This window comes from Macaca nemestrina, chromosome 14, assembly GCF_043159975.1.
Source record: "Macaca nemestrina isolate mMacNem1 chromosome 14, mMacNem.hap1, whole genome shotgun sequence".
Taxonomy (NCBI): domain Eukaryota; kingdom Metazoa; phylum Chordata; class Mammalia; order Primates; family Cercopithecidae; genus Macaca; species Macaca nemestrina.
In genome coordinates, this window is record NC_092138.1 from 938,913 (window position 1) to 950,975 (window position 12,063).

General features: G+C 44.8%; 1 long non-coding RNA gene across 1 annotated transcript in view; it reads right to left on the minus strand.

Moving 5' to 3' along the window:
* LOC105498938 (uncharacterized) overlaps window positions 1-4,370 on the minus strand; it is a 105,915-nt gene extending 101,545 nt beyond the window's left edge. The window contains exon 1 of the long non-coding RNA XR_011612966.1: window positions 4,161-4,370. This is a non-coding gene — a long non-coding RNA (uncharacterized lncRNA). The remainder of the gene's footprint in view (window positions 1-4,160) is intronic.
* Between the last annotated feature and the right edge of the window lie 7,693 nt (window positions 4,371-12,063).

Here is a 12,063-nt window from a genome sequence, read left to right on the forward strand (position 1 = left end):
AATGTAAGAAGAAAACAGAAAGTGTTAATTGTAATGTTTGACTGATGAAAATGTTTTCTAAAAAAACCATTCATATCCTGGGCAACATAGTGAGACCCCCATCTCTACAAAAAATTAAAAAAATTAGCCAGGCATGGCTGGGCGCAGTGGCTCACACCTGTAATCCCAGCATTTTGGGAGGCCAAGGCGGGTGAATCACAAGGTCAGGAGATTGAGACCATCCTGGCTAACACGGTGAAACCCTGTCTCTACCAAAAATACAAAAAATTAGCCAGGCATGGTGGCAGGCACCTGTAGTCCCAACTACTAGAGGAGGCTGAGGCAGGAGAATGGCATGAACCCGGGAGACGGAGCTTGCAGTCAGCTGAGATCACGCCACTGCACTCCAGCCTGGGTGACAGAGCGAGACTCTGTCTCAAAAAAAAAAAAAAAAAAAAAATTAGCCAGGCATGATGGTGCACACTTATGGTCCCAGTTACTTGGGAGGCTGAAGTAGGAGAATTGTGTGAGTCTGGGGGGTTGAGGCTGCAGTGAGCCATGTTTGTGCCACTACACTCCAGCCTGGGTGACACAGTAAGACCCTGCCTCAAAAAAAAAATTCAGAAAGTAGAATAAAACTTTACACAACTCTCCAAACTCAATTAAACATCTAAACCAAATACATTTAGATGGATTTTTTAAAATGTTAGAATCACAATTTTAAAAAAATCAAGAATAGAAATGGACATAAAACAGGAAGAAATACAATACAAATTGACTAATCTCAAAAAAGATATCAAAAGAAAAAGACAATTATTTCAGAACAAATTATAAGAACAAATTATAAGTCCCAATGGAAAATAGAATTCAACAAAAATTTAATAAGGGATACTGTAGAAAAGTAGGCAAATGACCAAGAGATTTAAAATGAGGTAAAGAAGGTAAAAGGGTCAGAGAGAAAGTGGTTGAAATGGAAGGCAGACAGAGAAGGTCCAACATATGAATAACTGTGCTCTCTAAAGAGGAAAGCAAAATATTGGAACAGAGCTAATATTCAAATTTATATTCCAAGAGAACTTTCTAGAAATAAAAAAATATTCATTCTGCATATAGAGCAAGACTACTGTGTAAATAAGAAAATTGACAACAGACAATTAACCCTAAGACATATCCTGGTAAAATGATGAGACTTTAAAGACAAAGGAAAGAAGTCATCGGAGCCTCTAGGCAAAAAGATCCAGTTACTTACAGGAAAGAAAATCAGGCAGGGCATCGGGCTTCTCACAGCCACACAAAAGGTCAGGCAAGAAGGAAGCAGCATTTTCATGGACTCAAGGAAAGAAAGTGCCAGTCACAGATTTAATATCCATCCAAGCTAACCGTGGAACACTGTGCTAACGCCCTTCCTGAAGAATACACTGGAAAGTAGACTTCATCCAACTAAGTGATCATAGAAGAAACTTCAGCAAAATAACCAGGAGTGAGTACTTAATATGTTTAGTTGCAGAGCCAGGAGTAAAACAAGGGAGAGAACACGGGTGGAAAATATATAATGATACGTTCTGGCAGAGAGGAAGAATACCAGTAAAAGTGGGAGGAGACAGGAACCGGAGGACAGGGAGGGCTGAATAAGATCACTGCCAGTTGTAATATATGGGAATCAGAAGACACCACTGACAGGTTAGATCATAAAAGATTAAAGAAAAAAAAGGAGTTAGGGAAACCATAACATAAAATATATGAATACAAAGGTAATAACGTAGAACAAAAATATTCTTAAATACCAAAAGAAACTTTAAAAATTAACCTTAATGGCTGGGCGTGGTGGCTCACGCCTGTAATCCCAGCACTTTGGGAGGCCGAGGCAGCTGGATCACCTGAGGTCAGGAGTTCAAGACCGGCCTGGCCAACATACTGAAACCCCGTCTCTACTAAAAATTCAAAAAAAAAAAATTAGCCGGCTGTGGTGGTGTGTACCTGTAGTCCCAGTTACTTGGGAGGCTGAGGCAGGAGAATCACTTGAACCCAGGAGGCAGAGGTTGCAGTGAGCTGAGAGGGCACCAATACACTCCAGCCTGGGCAACAGAGCAAGACTCTGTCTCAAAAAAAATTAATATGAATGACATACTAAATAAAGCAGCACAATAAATAGTATAAAATATACACCAAACTATAACATGAAGTGATATGATAGAGTCGAGATTAAACGTGTCATATTAAATGTGCATAGACTTAATTGACCTATTATGATAAGATTCTCATATTGGTTCATATAGGGCCAGGGGCGGTGGCTCATGCCTGTAATCCCAACACTTTGGGAGGCCGAAGTAAATGGATCACTTGAAGTCAGGAGTTCGAGACCAGCCTAGTCAACATGTTGAAACCCTGTCTCCACTAAAAATACAAAAATTAGCTGGGCGTGGTGGCACACGCCTGCAATCCCAGCTACTCAGGAGGCTGAGGCCCAAGAATCGCTTGAACCCGGGAGGCAAAATTTTATGTGACGCCACTGCACTTCAGCCTGGGCAACAGAGCGAGACTCTGTCTCAACAAAACAAAACAATTGGCTCATACAGCAAAACCAAAGTCTATGTTGTGATCAAAAGACACACCTGAAACACAGTGATTCAAAACGAGTAAAAAATAAGGAATAAAAACAAAAATTTACCAGGCTAATAGAAAAAATAAGAATTCAGGGATTGTTATGATAATTTAAGACAAAGTAGGATTTAAGCCAAAAGCATTAAACAAGATGAAAGAGATTTAGTAAAGCTGAAACTATAGTTTGCAAAGGACTGGAACTTGTATTGGAGGAAAATGTAGTAAAGAAAATTACTGGGGCAGTTGTCCAAAATTGGAACATGGACAGAAGTTTAAATAAAACGGTTATATCAAAATCAAATTTTCCAAATTAGAGAACAGCCTTGTCCTTAGAAAATGCAGAATTATTAAGAAATAAAGGTATATAACGTATGCGACTTCCTTGCAACTTGTTAAAAAAGTGGGAATCTGGGTAAAGAGCAAACAAGGGATCTGTGGACTGTGCTTGCAACTTTTTGGCAAGTACAAAATTACTTCAAATTAAAAGTAAAAAGAAAAAGCAAACTGCATGCATTGTGAAAACTCATCAAAGTTCCGCTTATTCACGCATTCTACTGTATGTGCGCTTTACCTTAAAAATCCACGAGTGATAAACGAAGATGGAACTCTAGCTGTCTAACAAGGGTTAGATAACTAACATGCTGAAGTGTTTATGACTGAAGAATACTGATGTTGGCAACTTGAAATTCTTAAAAAGAAGACGACTTGGTGGACAGGTAAAAGGGGGACAGGTAAAAGGTGGTCATACGCCTGATAAAAGCAAATATAGCAAAATATTAATTACAGAAAGTAGGTGGTGGGTATATGGGTATTAACTGCATAATTCTTTCAACTTTTTCCGTTTGTTCAAAATAATAAGATGTTGGGGGGAAGAAGAGGTAAGTCAGTGGTTTGATGCTGTGCCGCGTTTATATTAATAAACAGCTGAGTGTCTGGCTAGATCTTCCACCTTCCAGCACTGTCTCTTTTTACTTGGCCTCGGTTAAACTTTAACAACCGGTCCTGTCCCAGGAAGAAGGTCTGGCAGCAGCAGGCCCACCCGTGCATCTCACCCTGGGGGCCTGAGGCTCTGCGGGTGAGCACATTTGTTACCCAGCAGAACTGGCCCTCACAAATCTAGCTCCATGTCCCCATTTCTCTAAACTAGGAGTACATTAGTCCAGGGCCCTCCACACTTTGACTTCTTCCTTGGAAACGCAGGCGGCCCTGCTTGCACACACCTGTCCCGTCCCCGAGGCGGCCCGCCGGGCCCCCACTGCCACGGGGAGGTCTGCTTCGGGTTTATGTTTTAGGGTAAGAAAAAGGCCATTAAACTTCTCTCCGATGGTTGAGTCCCTGCTTGTGGGGGAGGGGGAGACGGAGCCAAGGGGAAGACATTTGCTGGTAGGCAAAGCCCCACTTAAAATTTTTCCCTTTCTTTCTTTTTGTTTCTTCTTTTTTCCCCCTTGAAGCGGCTCTCCCCGGAGTCAAAGCATTTTACAAACACAAACCACTCCAGAGCTTTCAAGTCTGGGGAAAGCTCAGCAAAGTCAATTAACATGAACGTTCTCACAAAAGTTAATTAACATGAAGGGACTCACAAAAGCTGTCTGCTGGCATCTGCTCGCCTGCCTGCCATGTGCAGCGGCCCCTTTGTGCCCGCGCACCCGGCCCGGCCCGGCCCGGCCCTGCCTGCGCGGCGGCTGCGGCTCCGGCTCTGGGCGGCCCCGGCTCCCGGCGGCCTCTCCCGCGGCGGGGCGGGGCGCGGACACCTGGTTCCTGCGGGCTCCTGGTTCTTGCCCCGGTTCCTGTCCCGGCTCCTGCCCGGCTCCTGCCCGGCTCCTGCCCGCTGTGGCCCGCGGCGAGAGGGCGCGGCCGGCACAAGGCACCGCGGGGAGGAGGAATAGACCCAGCGAGAGGCGCCGGGTCAAAGGGCAGCCAGGAGCCAGACGAGGAGGGAAAGGAAGAAAGAACAATCATGAAATCTCTTTAACGTGTGTCTCGGGCAGATGAAGGGTGTTTTTGACAGACTTACCTGAAAATACTGATACACGGCTCTCTGATACACGCGTGGTGGCTCAGCCTGTAATCCCAGCGCTTTGGGAGGCCGAGGCGGGCGGATCACGAGGTCAGGAGATCGAGACCAGCCTGGCCAACATGGCGAAACCCCCGGCTCTACTAAAAATACAAAAATTAGCCGGGCGTGGTGGCGCATGCCTGTAATCCCAGCTACCGGGGAGGCTGAGGCAGGAGAATCGCTTGGACCTGGGAGGCAGAGGTTACAGTGAGCCCAGATTGTACCATTGCACTCCAGCCTGGGTGACAGTGAAATTCCCTCTCAAAAAACAAATAAATAAACAGAAAATACGGATACATGCAAAGTATAAATCCCTCAAAACAGTCATATCAGAACTGGAGGTCATTGTGTTAAGTGAAAAAAGCCAGGCACAGAAAGACAAACATCACATGTTCTCACTCATTAGTGGAATCTAGAAATCAAATCAGTTGAACTCCTGGACGCAGAGAGTAGAAGGATGGTTACCAGAGGCTGGGAAGGCGAGCGCTGGGCTGGGGGGGAGGTGCGGATGGTTAGTACAAAACGTAAGAAAGAATGAATAAGACCCACTATTTGACAGCACAATAGGGTGACTATAGTTAATAATAACTTAATTGTACATTTATAAATTACTTAAAGAGTGTTAATCGGATTGTTTGCAACTCAAAGTATAAACGTTGAGGGGATGGATAGCCCACTCCTCATGGTGTACGTAGTTCACATTGCATGCCTGTATCAAAACTCCCAATACACCCCATAAATCTATACACCTACTATGTACCCACAACCCACAACAAATTTTAAAAGTAATTTAAAACAATTTTTAAAAATAATATAAGGAAATAATACAATGAATAATATATGACATATTAAGTAATTATAATTATTCAATAATATAGTTAATATCAATAATCAATATTAAATTTCATCTGTATGACTACTATAATAATAAAATAAAAATGTACATTTTCTGTTTTTTTTTTTGATACAGAGTCTTGCTGTGTCACCCAGGCTGGAGTACAGTTTCACCATCTCGGCTCACTGCAACCTCTGCCTCCCAGGTTCAGGCAATTCTCCTGCCTCAGCCTCCCAAGTAGCTGGGACTGCAGGTGCGTGCCACCACACCCAGCTAATTTTTGTATTTTTAGTAGAGACAGGGTTTCACCATGTTGGCCAGGCTGGTCTCAAAGACCTGACCTCAAGTATTCCACCTGTCTAGGCCTCCCAAAATGCTGGGATTATGGGCATAAGCCACCATCCCGGGCCTGCCTCTACTCTTATATAAAGATACATTTTTTTTTTCAGAAACAGGATTATAATGTGCCTACTTTTTTGGGTAATCCACATTTTCATTGATAATAGGTCATGAACATTTTTCAGTGTCAGTAGATATATGGTCTCTACAGACCCACAAGGATTTTTCTAAACTTCCAGATAAATTGTTACAAATAAATATGTACACAGGTTTTGCTATGCCACCCTTAGATGTATACAGCTGAATACAAATGTGCAGTGTTTACATAATGAGCCACCTGAAGAAAGGCTATTTCCCTTAAACAAAGGTTTACCATGCAAATGCTTCCCTGCAAAGGATTTGTACAATTGTGTTGGAAAAATCCATTTGTTTGGGTTTATAAATTTAGGAGTCCTGCACCATGTACCTGAAACTTGGCTATTAGGCACTGATGTGGTTTGGATCTGTGTCCCTGCCCAAATCTCATGTTGAATTGTAATCCCGCAAGTTGGAGGAAGGGCCTGGGGGGAGGTGATTGGATCATGGGGGCGGATTTCCCCCTTGCCGTTTTCATGATAGTGGGTTCTCACGAGATCTAGTTGTTTAAAAGTGTGTGGCACTTTCCCCTTTGCTTTCTTTCTTCTTCTCCAGCCATGTGAAGACGTGCCTCCCCTTCCGCCGTGATCGTAAGTTTCCTGAGGCTCCCCAGCCATGCCTCCTGTTAAGGCTGTGGAACCGTGAGTCAATTAAACCTCTTTCTTCATAAATTACCCGGTCTCAGGTAGTTCCTTACAGCAGTGTGAGAACTGACTAATACAGGGACATTTGTCCGGAATGTGAATTTGATTCCCTTGAGAGCCTTTACACTGTTTATTTCCAGGGTCTTTCCACTGTGAAGGAGCATCACTGACTCATGCAGATCTATCTGTCTTTCTTCATTCAGGAACTGTCCCTCCATGGCTGACACAGCTCCTTTGAGAACGCTGTGCTGCCGCACTCATGTGCCTGCCCAGAAGCTGCCCAGGTTTGTTCACTGGGGCTTATTTAGGAATTGTGGGGTGTGGGACTGATAGACTAGGACACAAAGAGAAGACCCGAGGAAGGCAGGGCTTTCATTACAGATACTTTCTATTATCATGGCCATAGATTGTGTTTTGTTTTTTCCCAAGTGCCTCCTACATTTCCAGGGGTCCCTGAGACCACTGGACTGAATTGCCCAGTAACTGCTTTGGTGACGTCCATAAACAGAAGCATTTTGACATGACTGGCTTGGGAAGAAAAGGGGATTGTACACACTGCAGCCTTCCCAATCCTGAGGTGATGCAGATGGGCTGGAGACACAACTGATCGTTTTCATTTCCTCCCGTATGGACTATTCCAGAATATTCTGCAGCTGATGACAAGAATGGAAACTGTGGATATAGTCAGTAAATGTCAACTTAGTAGAGACCAGAAATACTTGCAAGAAAGAGGCCTGCTATGATGTGAGTTGTGTCCCCCCAGGTCACATGTTAAGCCTAATCACCAGTGTGATGGTATTGGGAGGCAAGACCTTTGGGAGGGCCTCATGAATGAGACTAGTGCCCTTATAAAAGAGGACCTGAAGAGCTGCCTTGCCCCATCCACCTTACAAAGGTACGTTAAGAGGGGGCCACCTACGAGTCAGAAAGCAGGCCCTCACCAGACACTGAACCTGCCAGCACCTTGATCTGGACTTCCGAGCCTCCAGAACCGTGAGAAACTAATGTCTTTGTTTAGAAGCTACCCAGTTCGTGGTATTTTGTTATAGCAGTGCAAACAGACTGAGAGAAGCCCCCATTATGGCAAGGGAAGAAAGGCCGTTCCAGATCATGGGATGAAGTGCACTCTGGGGGTCAAGAGCATGACCTGGGTTTGAATCCCGACTTTGCTCCTTCATGGCAGAAGGATCTTGAGTATATTACGGCAGTGGATTGGTACTCTATGTCCATTCAACTTGTATCTCAGAGACGGGAAACTGAAAACATTTCCCAGACTCCCTTGCAGCTAGGGGTTAGGACCTAGTGTTTAGGTCCTACCCATTTGGTACAGTCAGAGAAAGCGGAAGCAGAAATGAGTACGAGGCCGTTTCCATGTTGTTACTGGTATTTCTCCTGGGAAGCATGGTTTTGGTGGCTTGGTTCAGGAGTGTCAAGGACTTTCCAGTTTGACTGGTGGCTTCTTGATCTTAAAAGAGGCAGAACCCTGTTGGTGGCCGGCTTCTGTGGCATTGGCTTTGCTTCTGAAAGCTCATCCCACAGTTCTCCCTCCAGCCGTCTCAATAATTCTGTAAACCATTCATTACCTTGTAGTAAATATTTTTTTAAACTAGGGAGAGTGAAATCTGTTCCCTGTAATGGAATCCTGACCAACAGGGTTCTTTAACCTCTCTGTGATATGTGGTGGTGACAGCTTCTGTTACGTTACCTGGGATAGGCTCAGCTACAGACCCCAGCACTCTCTTTTGAGTATGTTTCTGGTTAGGGTGGGCTGCAAGAGATTTCCTTTTTGGAGAATTGGAGGATAGAAGGGAAGCAGTGGCCATTTTGTAGCATGCATGCACCTTCTCCCAGGTATTCCCTCAAACGCTAATGTGGGTGCTGCTGTGAAGGTATTTTACAGATGTGATTAAAGTCCTTGATCGATCCCCTTTAAGCTGATCAAAAACGAGGTTATTATAGGTGAGCCTGACCTAATCAGTTTGAAGACCTTTAAAAGAAGGTATAGGCTTTCCTGTGTTTAGAGATTCTCTACGAATAAGAGGCTTCAGCTCATGCCTGTGGGTCTCCAGCCTGCTCATGATCTCCCCTTTCTGACTGTCTGTCCTGAGGACAACCCAGACTTGCATAAGCAAATGTTTTTGGTAATAAATCTATCTATCATCTATCTATCTATCTATCTATCTATCTATCTATCTATCTATCTATCTATCTATCATCTATCTGCTGTCTATCAATCATCTATCAGTCTATCATCTATCTATCAATCATCTATTATGTGTCATCTACCAATCATCATCTATTGTCTATCAATCATCTATCATCTATCTATCAGTCTATCATGTATCAATCATCTATTATCTATCATCTATCAATCTTCTATCATCTGTTTATCTATCTATCTATCTATCTATCTGTCTATCTATCTATCATCTATATGTCTGTCTGTCTATTTCTCATGTCTTCTATTGGCTCTGCTTCTCTGGTTGAACCCTAACTGATACGCTCTCTGAGCCTCAGCTTCTTTGGCTGCAAATTGGCACTTCATGTCTGGCACACAGGCCTGCTCTAAAGGTTACATAGAGAATAAATGTAAAGCACAGAGAATAAGTGTAAAGTCCTTGGCAAAGACGTCAGATCTATTTTGGACACCATCTCTGCTTTCATCCTCTCCTAGACTTTCATTCTTAGGGTGGCAGGTGACTACAGCCCTGCCAAAAAGGTCATCTCAGAACCCAGCCCCTCCCACCACAGAAATATCAAAATGGCCCTGCCAGCCCACAGTGATCCTTCCTGCCTCTGAATTTCTAGGCTCTGCTTACCCCTTCCCGAAGCCTGCCCCTGATCTGCCTGGTAGTAGTATTTAATCATCTGCGACACAGCATCATGCATCATCTGTTTTCTTCAAGTCCCAAGAAGACTTTGGCATATACTGGTTGAGTCCAACTCAAATTTTGGCATAAGGTGCATAATAAGCTTTGGAAGCAAAATGTGTGTGTTAATTGGGATAAAGGACCCCTCCTGCTCCTTCCTTCCTCACCCCAACCCCCAGAACAGGTGGCGGCGATGGGCGGGGGTAGAACGTGGGGTGGGCTGAATCCATGGCCACTTCGAGAACCAAATGGAGAGTATCTCTGCACTGCTGAAGTGGAAGGTCGAGGGTAGGGTCATTCCCTAGGATGGTAAGTGCTTGGCTTTATTCTTACCCTGTGCCTTCAGACGCCAAACACTCCTATTCTCCCTGTGTGCTTCTCCTCTTTCAGAGCTGGGCGTTCCCAAGGGACTACCCTGGTTTGCCCCCCTGAGCTCACTTCCCCATGTGGGATGTGTGTGTGTCTATCTCTTTGTATGTGAGTTTAATGTCAGCATGGGCAAGAAATTCAGTCTAATCTACAAGGAACCCAAAAAATCACATTGGGATGCTATTTCATCCCTATTAGGATGGCTAGAATAAACATTCAGATGGCCAGGCACGGTGGCTCACGCCTGTAATCCCAGCACTTTGGGAGGCCGAGGTGGGCGGATCACAAGGTCAGGAGATAGAGACCATCCTGGCGAACCCAGTGAAACCCTGCCTCTACTAAAACTACAAAAGAAAAAAAAAAATTAGCCAGGCATGGTGGCGGACACCTGTAGTCCCAGCTACTCGAGAGGCTGAGGCAGGAGAATGGCGTGAACCCAGGAAGCGGAGCTTGCAGTGAGCCAAGATCGTGCCACAGCACTCCAGCCTGGGCGACAGAGCAAGACTCCCTGTCAAAAAAAAAAAAAAAAATTCCATTAAAAAGAAAATTCAGGTAATCACACATGTTGGTGAGGACGTGGGGAAATCAGAACACTCTTCCACTGCTAGTGGGAATATAAACTGGTGCAGCCACTGCAGAAAAGAGTTTGGTGGCTCCTCAAAGAGCCAGAGACCCAGCAACTCCACTCCTAGGTGTACACCTAAGAAAATGGAAAACAAGCGTTCGACAAAACCTGTGCACAAATGTTCACAGCAGCATTATTCATAATAGTCAAAAGGCAGACATCATCCACACATTCATCAGCTGATGAAAGACACACAAAATGTGGATAGTCATACAATGGAATATTATTTGGACATAAAAAGGAATGAAGTGTTGATTTATGTTATCACATAGATGAAACTGGAAAAAACATTATGCTAAGTGAAAGAAGCCAGCCACAAGAGCTTGCATACTGTAAGACTGTGTTCATAGGAAACATCCAGAGCAGGCAGAAAGTAGATTCATGTTGCCTAGGGTTGCACAGGTGGACAGGCACCTGTTGTGGCGGACAGTGGGGGAGTGAGTGCCGAAGGGTATGGAGTTGCTTTTGAAGGTGACAAAATTGTCCTAAGATTGACTACGGTGATGGTTCCACAATGCTGTGAATATAAAAACTACTGAATTATAATATACTTTACATGGGTGAATTGTATGGTACATGAATGATATCCCAATAAAGCTGTTAAAAGAACAGGAATGAGGAGAGTGGGGACACAATTCTTCAGCAAACACACAAACTCCTTTTCAATGACTTTTAAAATACCTACCTTACACGCAGAGTGCAGATGCTTTCCTAAGTTAACTGCTAATTTAACTTCCTCATTTAACTGCTAATTTAACTTCCCTAATTTAACTCCTCATCAGCAGATGACCCCACCCCACTCACTGGCCGTCACCTTCTTTGTTTCCTATGAAGAAACAATACAAGCTAAGAATGTAGAACAAAGTTCCATGGTAAATACTGTTCGGCACACAGTCAAGAGTCTATAAGCGTTTACTATTTACATTGTTATCATCTGTTTCTGCTACCTCTTTAGCTACTCCTTTCCTCCCCTTCATAGGCTCCAATTTATCCCCTCCCCTCCCCTTCCCTCCCCTCCCCTCTCCTCTCCTTTCCTCTTTTCTTTTCTTTTGCTCTTTCCTTCCTTTTTTTTTTTGACGGAGTCTCGCTCTGTCACCCAGGCTGGAGTGAGTGGCGCGATCTCGGCTCACTGCAAGCTTCGCCCCCCGGGTTCCCGCCATTCTCCTGCCTCAGCCTCCCGAGGAGCTGGGACCACAGGCGCTGCCACCACGCCCGGCTAGTTTTTTGTATTTTTAGTAGAGACGGGGTTTCACCGGGTTAGCCAGGATGGTCTCGATCTCCTGACCTCGTGATCTGCCCGCCTCGGCCTCCCAAAGTGCTGGGACTACAGGCTTGAGCCACCGCGCCCGGCCTATGGGCTCCAAAGTTTCCTCCCTCCGCTCCCTGAGCTCCGAGCTCCCCACTCTCTCTGTCTGCGCTCTCTTCGGGCCAGGGTTCATCAACCGTGGTTTCTATTCCCAAGGTCGACACCTTCTCCAGCGTTTAAATGCCGCCAGCTCAGAACGAAATCTGTCCTCTCTCTGATGCCATCTGCTCCTCCCACTTCCTTATTCCAGCTGCAGGGCTCAGTGTTCTCACACCGCGCTGGGAACCTCGCTGTCCTGAGCGCC